This window comes from Arachis hypogaea, unplaced genomic scaffold, assembly GCF_003086295.3.
Source record: "Arachis hypogaea cultivar Tifrunner unplaced genomic scaffold, arahy.Tifrunner.gnm2.J5K5 arahy.Tifrunner.gnm2.scaffold_77, whole genome shotgun sequence".
NCBI lineage: Eukaryota > Viridiplantae > Streptophyta > Magnoliopsida > Fabales > Fabaceae > Arachis > Arachis hypogaea.
In genome coordinates this window covers 7,923-21,235 of record NW_027255495.1, presented here as the reverse complement: position 1 = coordinate 21,235, position 13,313 = coordinate 7,923, and positions in this window count along the sequence as shown.

Genomic DNA, 13,313 nt, shown 5'->3' with positions numbered 1-13,313 from the left:
GTAGTCTGGGATTTGATTTCTCCATTTTATCAAGCCTGCTAGATCAAAGACGGCTAGGGCAGGAACAGGTTAATAGCTAGGTATAGGTTGTTAAAGGGTTAGGTCAAGGTCAAAAGCTGGGGCAGTGGAAGTTTTCCTTTCTGGGAGTTCTGTTCCATCCCTACAGTAATCTATAGGTATTTCCCTGAAAGAGCTAATGATATGATAATATATATTTCTATTTATTCTAGAGAATAAATAAGTTCCCCTTCGCCTATCTAATCTTCTTTCTCTACAGGAGACTACTCTACTAGTATACTTATTCAGCTGGGGCGGTATCTTTTTAGTCAGTTTCGGGCCGCTTATGGATAAGCCGTAGTTGTTGACGGAAGAAATGAGGGTATACTAGATGGAAGCATCCAATGGAGACACTCGCGATCGATAGATTGTGTACGGTTTTAGAAGTTGCCTTATTAGAGAAAGGGGAAAGGGCGGTTAGTCAAATTAATAAGAAGATAGAAAAAAAGACGTTTTGTGAGATACGCGGAAGGACGACCTTGAGGCCTTCTTTCTAAAAGTAGCTAGAAGAGTAGGCTAGCTAGCCTTTTTCCGCAGGCTGCTAGTTGTAGCTTACTCTGAAACTTGTGCTTTGATGCTCTTCCTGTAGCAACTTCACTCGGAACTCGTTCTTAGCTCACTTACTGAACTCGGCTTCGCCCTTAAATCAGTAGGGGTGAGCAAGGGTGGTGTTAAGTGTCTGGTCTTGGCCCAAGCAGTAAGTAGGGAATGACAAGAAATGCTGCGAAGTGAGCTTGAGCTTGGTGGTTCCCTATGAGGAAGTGCTGCCAAAAAGGGACTACTCCCCCAACAGATCGAGGGCCGGGATTGGACACTATTCCTTCATGTGGATCGAGAACAAGCCACTTTTTATTAGTAATAGAAGGCCAGGAGCGCGCAAGATCTCTTCTCTCGAGGGAGCAGCTAGGTTACGCGCGAGCGTATCAGTACTCTCGTGTCATGTGCCACTTAAATCTTTCTATCGATGCAAATACCCTACTTATGATGGGGGAATCAAAGGGAGCAAATCGAAGGCGGTTTACGGATCAGATCAACAACCTTAAATCAGTAGGGGAGGAGGAGTTGAGCTAGTAGCTAGAGGGGGAGAGCGAATAGACGCAAAGCGAAGGGGCCCTCCTTCGTTGAGAGGACGATGAAAGAACCATTTCAAAGCTATTAAGCTCCCGAAAAGTCTAAGGGTTTAATGGATGGAAGCGGCCTAGCCATAATTCGAATGGTAACTTCGTCGACTGGGGAGTTATCCACAGTCAACCTCTTACATCTAAACCTCTTCGCAAACTCTGCTCCACCCGAGAGACTTAATTTGAACCACCTTTTCTAAAAAAAAGAACAAAAAAGCTCGATACTGGGAAGAAAGGCGTAATGGTACCTCCCTAAGCTTAGCGCGCGGAAGAGCGTACTCTCACCAACCCGAGGTCAAACCTTGACCAAGAATCTGGCAAAAGAATTGCGTTCACCGGCTTTCCACTCGAGATAGGGCTAAGGAAGCCAATCTAAGGGGTTGGTAAGGGTTCTAAAAATTTTGTGAAAGTTCTAAGGCTAATTCAAAAGATTGAGCTCAATGTATAGATCCGAGTAAGATTCATGTGCTGCATCAATTGAGGGACCCGCTTCACATCCATCCCAGATACCGGAGACCCTCTATCTATCATTCAGTGAGATCGCTCCTTGGCTCTTTAAACTGAACTAAGTCCAACTCCATAAGGAAAGCCTCTGAGGGAAAGAATTTCTAGGGGCCGCTTGTTCTCGGATGTCAAGAAGGAAGATGAACCCACTTTATTAGCTCCACAGAGGCATGAGCAACCAGATCCCCTTACGATAACACACTTGGGCATGAAGACTGAAGCTCCCATTATGTCGGGTCTTACTGACTCTAATTGAACTCTTCCGCGATGGTCTAAAGCCTTTACGGGCTGCTATCCGTCTTCAACCATCATTACAGTGCTGCTAAGGTAAGGGTCAATCGCCTGAATCAAGGCCAGAGGTTGACCCCTAAGATGGATGATGCTCCTGTGGAGAAAGGCCTCTAAGCGATCTGCTTAGCTTCGATCTCTTCCCTTGCTCTCCTCTAGCTTCAAATCCCTTCATTAGACGAGTGACTAACCCATCCCCAGTCTTGACACAAATGGGGTTTTAGACTAAAAGAAAGCACTGTGGGGAAGGGAAGTCAGAGGGGAGTCTTTGTAGCGAGTCTAAGAGCAAGCCTTTTTTTTTAAGCAATTTCTTCTGGTGACACGGCCCTCATGTGATAATAGTAAGGGAGGAATCATTGTCACAAGGCGTAAGAAAGAGTCACCAAGGGTACCGATAAGATGTGGGATAGAGCTCCATTAGGTAGTTATTCAAGGGAGTTTAGTCTAAGGCTGACTGGTGGGGTTTGCCATCCTGTTCCAACAAGGGGGATGGCGGGGATCCCCATATCGTCGCAGGATGGTAGAAAGGGCCTTATCTTATACGGCGCTCAAACCAATCCAAATCCTCGGGTGTGAAGGTTTTATTCCTCACATCAAAGGCGTAACGAATACGGGGAGGCCACAAGCAGGCATGTGACCATTGGGTACCCTGTGAGTGCCCAACGACCAACAGCCATTGAAAAGCGCCCAACTCATGAGAAAACGATGTGAATGAAGAGCGAAAGTTCCGAATCTTACGATAAGGAAGTTTCCTTCTCCCAACCCACACCCTTTTCGTCAATGAGTGTGTCGGCAAGGCTTTCCGGGTTGGTTCAAACCGTAACCCTTGTTCAAGGGGTATACGTTTTATCCAGGGAGCATAGCGACTGACTGATAAGTCGATTAAAGTTCTCCTTAATCGAACTAACCAGCCCCACCACCTCGTCAATATTATCGGGTGGTCTACTAGAAAACGTTGATTTATCAACCTTCTTTGCCAAAGTAATGATCTTTGACAGAGAGAATCTTTTTTAATAAAACTTCACCAGCATGTCCGCTTTCTCATCCTTCTTCAGAATCATACGCCTATGATGAGACGGAATGATCCGAGGGTAACCGGACCGAGTGAGAGAAACTGGTACCGCATTGTCAGGATGAACGAATTCATCACCACCATAGGCCATCATCAAGGATGAAGCTGCTTGCTTTAAATATAATAAAAGCGCAGAACAACCACCCTGATTTCCGACCAAGGTGAACAATGCGAATAAGAACAAGATGGATCCACACAAAGAGTTCCTTGTTCAGATCATCAAAGATCACTAAAGCACCTTTTGGTATGTATTGCCCCCTAAAGATCAGATCCACCAGACGAGAAACTCAATTCCGCACTGCTGCTGAGTCGTCGGACTTATCCACCAAGGGATTCGTGGAATTTATATGGATTGCGTTGGGGGAAATCTACCAAAGCTAGGCAGATAGATAGACCCCTTTCCCGCTGCTAAGGGGGAGTAAGAAACTAAATCAAATGGAATCAGCGCCTCCTTTTTTTTGGGTATGCGGGTACTACGAGTCCTCTTACTACCAACCAGCAGACATCATCTGGCTGGGTCTTGCCGGTATCAACAACAAGAAAAAAACAACCAAATGGAAACAGCAATTAACTATGGCTCTTGGCCCAGACAACGTCCTAGGCGTCGGGGAGATCGGAGCAACAAGGAACGCCTAGACGACGTTTTTCTTCCTGGGCTGCAGTAAGCAGATCGAGAGGTCGTTCCGTCCCTTGTCCCCGAGGAAGGGTAATATGTTCTCATAAATTCTTGCTCCAATCTGACCTAGCTGGCGAGCGATCCCAGTTCGCGGCAGAGAACAAGACAGCAAGCGAGCGTACCTTTGTTCGCTTCTTCTCCACCAAGCACGGAAGTTTAAGGATAACTGTGGGTCGGTGGCTACCTAAGGAAACTCCGATTCGATCCGCCCCCCAGCTGGGAGGCATCTACCTCATCCCGATCACAAGGAGAGGTTCACCATGATGGGGGTACTTGTCTTTTTTCCCTTCCGGAAATAATGAAATGCAGCGGTGACCATCCTTTTGTTGTGTTGCGGCATGCTCCTCAGATTTACGGATTCGCAGGGGGCCTCAGGCCCTACTTAGTTGACTTACAATGACAAAGGCTTGCGAAACTAAAACTAAGTAGGGCCTTTTGAATTGAATCTTAAGTAGTCTATCAGTGGTGCAAAGCGGCTTTGTGCCCCTTTTCAGTAGGGGAGCGAAAGGTTAGACCTTAGAAAGTAAGCGAACAGCGGTTCTTCTATGTGGGTATGGCCTTCCCCCTTTACTCTCCTAACGTCGAGCTAAGTGACTTCGTAACCTTTGCGTAGCGTAGTAGAATGAAGGCTACGCCCCTTTCTGGGTGAGCGCTCTCTTATCTATTAGCCTAAGCGTCTTCGCTAACTCGCTCGCCTACTATACCCACCCTACTATACAATACATTAGTAGGGTATAGTAGGCTAACCCATAGGTCCTTAGTAGCGTTGACAAAGAAGAACAGCTGGTTAAAAGCCACTTTCACTAAGGAGAATCTTAAAATATATATAAGATATGATATTATCATAATAATATATATATTTTATATAGGCCAGCTTGACAAGCTACCCTTCCTCTTGATCTTAGGTGCGAAGAGAAAGATCTCTTTTTTATGACTTCCACTTATCTATCGATCCCGGCCCGGAAAGCTGGTAGTATTAAGAAGCCAGGGCCTCTTTTTGAATGAAAGAAAGGGTTTATGAGCCCTAGCCCTGTAAGCCCACACCTGTGTAGAGTAGATCGTTCAACACCTGCGGCACTAACCCATTTTTGACCTATGGGTCCTAGTCTCATAGGCGACCGAACGGCCGCCCCCTAATTACTAGACCAACCTGCTGTAATAATTCCATAAACACCTAACGAAGATATGGCAAACAAATAAAGTAGCCCTATGTTCGAATCTGACAATACCATACCATAATCAAAAGGTACAACGGCCCGAGCGACCAGACTTAACATAAATGTAGCCACTGGAGCCATTCTAAAAAGGGAGAAATTAGCACTACTTGGTGAAATAGGTTCTTTTAGAATCAATTTCAAACCATCTGCTAGAGGTTGTAACAATCCGAACGATCCCACTACATCAGGACCCTTTCGACGTTGCACAAAAGCCATTACTTTACGTTCCGCTAGCACTAAAAAGGCTACTCCTAGTAGAAGTGGTAGAATTATTCCTAGTATTTCAGCTGGAACAGCTATGTACGTTTTCGATTTTCTATTCACTCATGATCTGGCCTGGTCGACCCAATCATGATATTGAAGGATGGGACCTTTTCTCGAAAAACTTTTTTTTCACATTTTCGGAACTAGAAGACATAGTTGATGAGATCTATAAAGTTCAAAATCTGTTCGCATAACCAAGCATTTTGGCCATGTAACATGACATCATAATAGTCATTTGTCAGAAAGCCCGGCATACAGAGGGCAATCCGATCGTCTCCAATAACAGCCCGAACAAGGTCGGGCATCGTCCATTCGGGAGGTAATTGCCTCCCGCTTCTCCTCACCCACTTAGTGTATTCATTAGAGATTCGATTAAGTCCCCCCTCAAAGTCAGGTGGAGCGCTTTCAGCATCTGACCTAGTGGAAGAGGTACTTGACAGACTGTCTAAAGACATAGTATCCGATAGCATAAATTGGACATCACTGGCCCTACCTAACAAAGGGATGTCCATAGAGAACTAAGGCCTGCTCATTCATGATATATTTCTTTGTTTGTAAACGTGCTCTGCTCCCCCCAAAAAAAGAGAGACTTGTTGGAATTGTAAATCACCGGTTGGGTTGGTCCAACCAAGAAAGACATGGGATTGGGGGACATTAATGAACACAAGACCAAGACAAGACTTGGGCAGCTTTTTCTATTTCTTTCGCCTTCTCAGGTCTTTGTTTTCTTACGAAATTTTGGATTTCACCAATAAGCAAGCTATAGTAAGTAAAGTCAGTTTTTTCAGGTGTGGTGTGCTTTGGGGGCTGAGGCAAAAAAAAGACTGTACCGGGTGTCCTTTCCTCTCGTCAGGCAGCTATCTCGAGCTCACTGAACACTAACTTAATCCTTATTCTTTTGAGAACTTTTCCTTTAGCTTTGTGTAATTGAGCTTGACTTAGTTGGTTTCAAAGGGGCCCGTGGCAGGCAACCAAGTCTGCTAACCTTCACTCCTTTTTTTCCGGTACTGCTTGCTGAGATCGGCATAAAAGATAGGGATCGGATGGAGTTCTTTCTTTTTAGAATGTATCTGTCGTTCTTGGAGTTGCCGTTTTTGAGTATGAGAATGAAGAAATGAGATCTTTTAGTAAGCGTAGGGAGCGCTGGGATCCCAGAATAGGATCCCGAGCGGAATTAATAGTAGGAAATCAATACACAAGTCGTCGGTCTTTCTTAAAATTGGCCTTCTCTTCGATCTTTTATTCAATCTTTCGTATGTGGTAGCCGCTCATTTGTCTATGTATGGTATGTGCGTAGGAATGCCCACATTGACAAGAATGCCGGCTCAATCAATCCCATATCATATATAGGGTGATGTAGAGCTCCTGGAAGGTCTTTCTTCAAGCCAGCCTAGAGTTCATGAGTTGAGGGGTTTCGGAGTTAAGTCGAATATGCCAAGAGGCGCTCACCCAGAAAGGGGCGTAGCCTTCCTGTAGTTCCAGAGACGGGAGGATAATAAGACCACGATCCTCCTTCTTAGGCCGATCGAAGTCGAAGGGTTTCAGATCGAAGGTTGAGGCATTTCTAGGAAGACGGATTATCAAAGGTTACACCTAGGTAGAAAGGGGATTTGACAGATAGAGAAGTGGGACGGAAGTTGAAGGCTTTGTCCACTCAAGCCCCCTTTTTTTTGCTCTTCTTTCCTTCTCCACTTCAGATAGTTCGACCAGGTCAACCCAATCATGAGATTGAAGGATGGGACCTTTTCTCGAAAGACTCCGGATCCCGAGAAGAGTGGAAGATGGTGCAACATCGAATCCTGTTACGTTACTTCGAATGGAATCTTAGCCCGCCTCACTTTCTTTACTGCATAAGGGCCATAACATAAGGGCATAAACGAAGTCAAGGGATTTCCAATTCCGACATTCTCATTCTCAAGATTCAACGCTATTCCTTTCACACCGCTGGCAAATTCAACCATCAAAAAAAAGCTGTAGAATCTGAAGAAATTCTAAACTATTAATCCCTCTTTCTGAAAGATTCTGAAGAATAGCCAAAAGCTCGTCGAAATTCTCGTAATCACTAACAAAGAAGGATATGTCTCTAAGTGTCTTCCCTTCCGGAAGAATAAAGTCGGGACCAAAATAAAGCTTTAGGCATCGATCAATTTCTTTCTCAATTTGCTCTCTAAGCGTATCAAAGCAGAGATCCATAAGCCTGTCGGCCATATTCTCTGCATTGAGGCCTCTGAGGCGCACTGCACGATAAATAATCAGAGTAACCAGTGGAATGTATGTTAACCCCATAAAAAAAAGTCAAAACGTGGGAAGTTATATCGACCAAACAGTTCAAAAGAGCTTCGGACATTCCGTATTATTTCAGACTGAAATAGAAGATAAATTCAAATGTTATATAGATACGGGAGAAGATTAAACCTCTCTTGGCGTGATTTGAATTAGACCATCCCTATCTAGGAAAAGAGTCCCGCCTTCGATGCTTAAAAAGTCTAATCCTAACTAAATTCTATACATTATAAAGACGAAAAAGACCCTTTGCCATTTCCTTTTTTCCTAGCTTAACTTAAAAGGCGTCCCTTTCTTTGGATATGCCCTTCCTTATTTACGCAAATAAAGCCGCCGAAGAATGGGAATGCTAGACTCTACCAAGTAAAGCAACTCCAACTGTCACTGCAACTGGCTCGCAAACTATTCCTGCTGACGGGCTACAACCACAACCTATGCTATGGAAACTCCCAATGTCAGGTCCAACTTCGACTGTGGAGGATCTTCATCCCAGATCAGAGAGGGAATAGAAGATCAGGCTTTCGGCCTCACCTGTAGTTGATGATAAGGCATTTGCCTCCGCTGTATTAAAGTCTTTAGAATGAGAGGATGCTTGCTCTTTTGCCTCTTCAAGGAAGGCACATTTCAGACTGACTAGCCATTCTTCCCGGGCGTGTAAGAACAAGCAAGAAGAGATCGAGAGGAAGCCAAGCTATGCGTATACTTTCCTCTCCTAGCATTTGGGGATGAGATTAAAGGGATATGGAACTAAGCAGCCTAGGATTCTGTTGGACTATGACTTAAGTTTCTTTTGATCTCAGATCCCTAATAAGTAACTTCGGGTAAGGGGGCTACCTTAGATGATGAAGGGCTTGCACCTAAAGATAAAGTCTAGGTTTTCAAGTTAATCTGAGGAGATCGCTTCAGCTGGAGATGAAATTGCCCGATCTTGCTTTTCTTCAATCCTGGCTTCCGGTGCATATCTGGGAAGTGAATCCAAGGGACTTTTGCAGATCAGTGAATTTGAAGAGGCAGGATTAGGCAGCTCATTCTCTAGTCTTTTCTTTCTGCCTTCGGTTCGATTAGCTGCTTGCAACTCTTTCTTCCTAACTTCCCGACCTAAGGGCTTAGCCAATAGACAGTCTTCCTGACTTAGGCTTGTCCGATAGATTGAACTATGGGATTTGGGAGACTTAATTGGCTGCTTTGACTCATCAGTTCCCAGAGCAGATCAGGGACAAGAGAACATCGTCAGAGCGGCTTCTACCTTAGATATGTTATTTGACGATAGAGATTTGGAACGAACCGCTGTTAAGCAAACCAAGCAACCAACAACCCCAGGAATGTATGTAGAAAAGAGGGCTTAGGAAGAATAGGAGCTTTCTGAGACTCCTCACATAAATAAAGCAAACCAACTCCAGGGATTAGTTATATGAAAGCGCCTGCTCATGGATAAGCGATCAGAGTGACTAATCGGCACAGAGCGAAATGCCACTCAATTGAAAAGCATAGTAGCTCTTTAAGTGAGAAGGGGGAGAAGATTGGGGCAAACAGTCCAGCTAGCTTCTTTGCCTTTACTTAGTCTTTTCTTTCGCGCACTACTATGAGTGACATTTATGACAAGGCATACCTCTCTGCGTAGCTACAGAGAGGATCAAAGGTGAAAAAACCTAAGCAACCCAGAGAAGGGCTCGAAATCTGTCCCTTCAGTTGTGTAAGAAGGCGATCCACACGATCACGAGCCCGCTCCCGTCGAGCCTCTTCGACGACACTAGCCTAGGCCTTCTTCCCACTAGACATGACTTGGCCTAACCTTTGGCTCTTCTACCACTTTGCCCCTCGCCAAAAACATAAGGGCCTTCAAGCCCACAAAGACTTGCCCTTCTTCTATTATATTAGCCTGGTCCCTTCGAGAAGAGAGGATATGTAGGTAGCTTCCTTTTCTCTTGTTGTTGGAACTCTTCATGCCTTTACCAATCACCAAGAACTCATTCTAATCGTGAGATTCTATTACCTGAGATCTGGGGGGTAAGAATGAAATGCTTAAACAGGATGCTTTGCTTCATCTGATCGATCAATTCATCTCTGTAAGGGGGCAAGTGCGTTGTGGGAAACTATAGAAGAAAGAAGAAAGGAGAAAGCTTGACCTCGAGTCGCTCTATTCGGTTAGCGATAGCTTTCAATCAGGATAGCTGAATTGAGATTTCGTAAGAGAAGGCCTTATCCCTACTAGGTGAATGAAAGGCTTTAAATAAATCGTGAGATAGGGGTATAGGATGGCTTCTTTCCGTATGAAAATTGTCTTTTTGACACTGAAGAGTAGGGACTATGGACGGGTCTTGACTAGTTAGAGAAGAGAAAGAGGAGTTTGGGCACAGCCCCGGGGAAGAATCAAATAAGGTTCTTCAAGACCAGTCGAGAATCCCCAAGTGTCTAAAGAAAGATGCGTGAAATCTCAGTTTTCAGACTCAGTTGAACCGGGGCCTTACTATTGAAATGAACTGGAATTTCCGATAGATGTGACCCCTATCCAGAGAAGGGAAATAGGGAAACCCCCTAGAGCATGGGTTCCGGGGAAAGAAAGAGTGAAGAGAGATTACCTTAGAGCCGTAAGTCAAGAAGGGGTCTCCCACTCTTAGAGAACCGATTCCAACCCTCTTGGAAAAGACTACCTCGGTCCTTGACCTGCTTCGTTGCATCGGTCGAATAAAGATTTTCTAGGGCAGGTTTCTGGGAACAAGTCATAGGTCACCCGTGAAAGCTCTTGTTTCAGCTCCAGCGTACACAATATTCATTTCCTTTTAGGGTAAGATACCCTGGCTTTCAGTTGCAGTACTGGTCATTGGCGACCTTGGGACGCATTTCAAGTGTACTGGGCACCCCCTCTTTGCTTATAGACTCAGCACAGAAAAAGCAAGGCTCTCCTTTGAGATCAGGATGTTATACCGCTTTTCCCTGGGAAGGCATATACTACTTTAAGTAGTCCGCTTTGTGAAAGTCCCATAAAAGCTCACTTCGCGGCAATGACATCCATCCAACGAGATATGCTTCGGGTAACATTCCCTGATCTGAAATTTCGTTAGTGAGCTGCTTCGGTCTATCCCTTCACTTAACCGAAAGCGTACACTCAACTTTGATTATCCAATGGGTAGGTTTATTGCGCACTCACGCCAAGTGCTACCGCCTCATCCTGTTCCTGAACGGTGAGGCATCCCAAGCCCCTGTAACATTTGGCTTTTTGCGTCCTTCTTCCCTGGAAGAGCAACTGAACCTTCGCTACGTTCCAGCTAGTCTAACTACCTCAGTGAACCAGAGAAAGCATCTCTATTCAAAGCAATCCAACCAAGCCAAGCAGCTATAGATCTTGAGCGTCTTGCAAGGGCATCTGCTTGTCTATTTTTTTTCTTGGGACATGCTCTATGGTCACATCACCAAGCCACCCAATAAGCCTTTTTGTTTGCGTAATTATAGTATGGAATCAATTCAGGTCAGGCTTTTTAACTGAATAATTACCAAGGAGTTGATTGATCACCAATTTCAAATCTCCATAAGAGTTGCAACTCTTTCAAATCCACAGCCATCTCAAGTCAAGTATGAGGGCTTGGTACTCTGCGAGATTATTGGAACAAGGTTTCGACAAGGTGAAGGAGTGCGGCAGCACTTCTCCTTCAGAAGTAAGAAAGAGGACTCCAGCTCCATCTTGATGAGCAGCACCATCAAAGTACATCTTCCATGGTGGAAGAATTTCGACCACAAGCACATCTTCATCAAGTCGTCAAACAATTCCCATTCAGGGTCAAAGAACTAGGAAATTCTTTTCTTTCTTCTTTTGCTTTTTTGGTTTTCTTATTAAAAATGAGGAGGAGCCATTTTTTTTCTCTTTTTGCTTCGTCTCTTTCTTCTCTAGGGGACTTTGGCACAGCTTTCTTAGTTACCACTCCAATCCTATCGACTTTTAGCTGTGACTAGAGCCTCTTTATCTTGTTGCGTCTACTGCTTACTTTAATTTGGAAGTTTCTCCAACTTCAGGCATTGAATAAGTCATTGTTCTCGTACATTCTCCCCTACATGCGGGTTTCCAGACAGAAAGATTCCCCTTAGTCATACGGGGTGAGTTTTCCCTAAGGAATGAAAGGCTGATCGCTTGAGTCTATAGGCTACCTCTCCTATCCGCTTCTCTACAAGGTCTACTTTCTTCTTCCTTCAGACCGGGCCAAGCCTTTAGTTAAAGTGGGTTTGGGCTAGGTCGTAGCGCTCCTGCCGCGTCTTGGCAAAGTAGGCTGATGGGCAAGCCTCCTCCTGCCGCAATGGTGTGGGGCGTCAGAGGCTGTTGCCCCGTGGCCAACTCGAAGGGGCTGAAGTTTGACGCAGAGCTTTTTGGTTGTTAATTTATAGCAGCACTGAGCAACATCCAACAGCTCCAGTCCTTCTGGTTGGTTTGCACTTAAGTGCCTTAAGTAGCCCTCGAGGAGTCCGTTTATTCTCTCCGTCTGAGCTTTCAAAGATATACCGACCGCAGGTATCTTACTTACCATCAGATACCTACTGTCGTCTTCTTACATTACCTACCATAAAATATCGGGTTTTCATCATCAGAAACAACCCGATTTCCGAGACCTCTTGCATTGCATTACCATAACGAAAAAAAAAAGAGAAATGGCTCTTGTGACTCGGAATGAGCCTTTCCTTTAATGGTTGGGGGAAGAAAGGAATAGCGATGGATTCCTATGAAGCATTCAGGAACAAGAAGATTCAATCGGACGACGAATTCTTACGTGGTCCAAGGAAATCAAAGGTCCGCTTCCACGATTTCATCTATATCGAATCTGAATATCAGAATAGCTTATATAGTCATGATTCAATTCAGGTCCACTGACTTTTGATTGATTTCTCTTCGGATCTGATTGGAACATTGGAGAAGTAGGAAGACTTTGGCGGGCGATTCATAATGGGTATCTAGAATATCTATGTCCTAGGACATAAAATATGAATAATGAAGAAAAATAGATATATAAATAAGAATTTGTAGGCGGTACACCTAATTCAAATTCTTTTCCTGGGATTGTAGTTCAATCGGTCAGAGCACCGCCCTGTCAAGGCGGAAGCTGCGGGTTCGAGCCCCGTCAGTCCCGACCTAGGATCCGATTCATCGATCAATTCATCTCTCCATTTTCTGTTAAAAGGGGGAATATATATAGGGTTTAGCCATCCCTATTTTTTATCAATTTTTGTAGTCTCGCTCTAAGTTAGAAATGAGAGTCGCTTGGCCATAGCGTGGAATTTGGATAAATGGATTGTGGGTCTTATGCTATGAAGGGCTCAGCATGCCGGTCAGACATTATCACATCCGGATACTGACAACTTATAGAACTAGATTAGATGGAGCTTTCTCTGGTCTCAGTTTAGCTGAAGCCTCTATGTAGGCAAGCCGAACGAACTTCAGACCTTCCACTCCTTTCTACTACTCCACTCGCTCCCATAAAATGAAAAAGTTTAGAATCGGGTTCAGCTCAGCAAGTCTAAGCCTTCTTTCCTTCAGTTGTAGTCGTAGAGCGAGGAAATAGGAACGCAGGCCTATCGCCATTTCGCTATCGCTTAAGGTACCTTTGCTTATTCTCTTAGCTTAGTCTATTAGAGCAAGAATTAGTCGCATATCAACTCAACTGTTTATAGAATGGAATAAACTCGCATATCCGATGTAAGACTTTGATTACACGAAGATTCTAGAAAGACACCGGGGGAACACCTATTATTTCATAACCTGCATTGGTGCGGTAGAGCGGCACCTGATATGCTCGATCCATAGAGAAAGAGGGAGTACCAAGTTGTATTCAGGAGTATCACCTATCCAT